Consider the following 800-nt stretch of genomic DNA (forward strand, 5'->3'; position numbering starts at 1 on the left):
GCCAGGCCGCCGGCGAGGAGGCGTGCCCGGCAGCGGCGGCGGCGGCAGGTCGGCCCGGGCCGCCCGGCGGAGGAGCACGGCCGGAGACAGCGGGCCGAGGGCCGGGCCAGGACCGCGAGGACTTCAGGCCGAGGATCGTTCCCTACTACAGAGACCCCAACAAGCCTTACAAGAAAGTGCTCAGGTAAAAGTCGTTCCTGTGGCCACGCTTCTTCATGGAAAGTAATCGTGTGTGGATGGTACTTGGGGTTCTACGACTTTGCACGAGTTAACGGGTTCAGGCTGGAAAACGCTGCTTGAAATATCTGAGGTGGTATTAAAAAACAGTTGTGGAAGCACAATATAACAGGGTAAATGTGGTAAATGGGCCCAAAAGAAGTATATAGCAACTGATCGCCTCAAAAAAAAAAAATTGGAAACTTTTATTCCTTCTTTTGTTACTTGTGTCTAACAGAAAAGTTTTGAAGAATGATTTGACATGTTCTAATTCCAAACAATTAATAAGAATGTGTATAACTTACTAGTGGTTAGCTCTGAATTTTTTTTTTTTAAAAGACTTACACTTGCACAGATTCCAGTTTGGATCGATAATGTGAGTATCCTTGAAGGAGGCAAGTATTTTTATCAAATGAGATTTTTACTAATGAGTCTACTCTTAAGGCTCTAGACTTAGGTTTAACTGTTTTTAACCATTAAGCAAGCAAAGACTTTTCCTGCCATCCACAAGCATGGATAGCAGTCCTTTTGCTTTTTGTCATCCAGCTGTTTGTGATGTAGGTATGTCCTTCCTTTGCAGAACT

This window comes from Apteryx rowi, unplaced genomic scaffold (genome assembly GCF_003343035.1).
Source record: "Apteryx rowi isolate R43461 unplaced genomic scaffold, aptRow1 scaffold_701, whole genome shotgun sequence".
Classification (NCBI taxonomy): domain Eukaryota; kingdom Metazoa; phylum Chordata; class Aves; order Apterygiformes; family Apterygidae; genus Apteryx; species Apteryx rowi.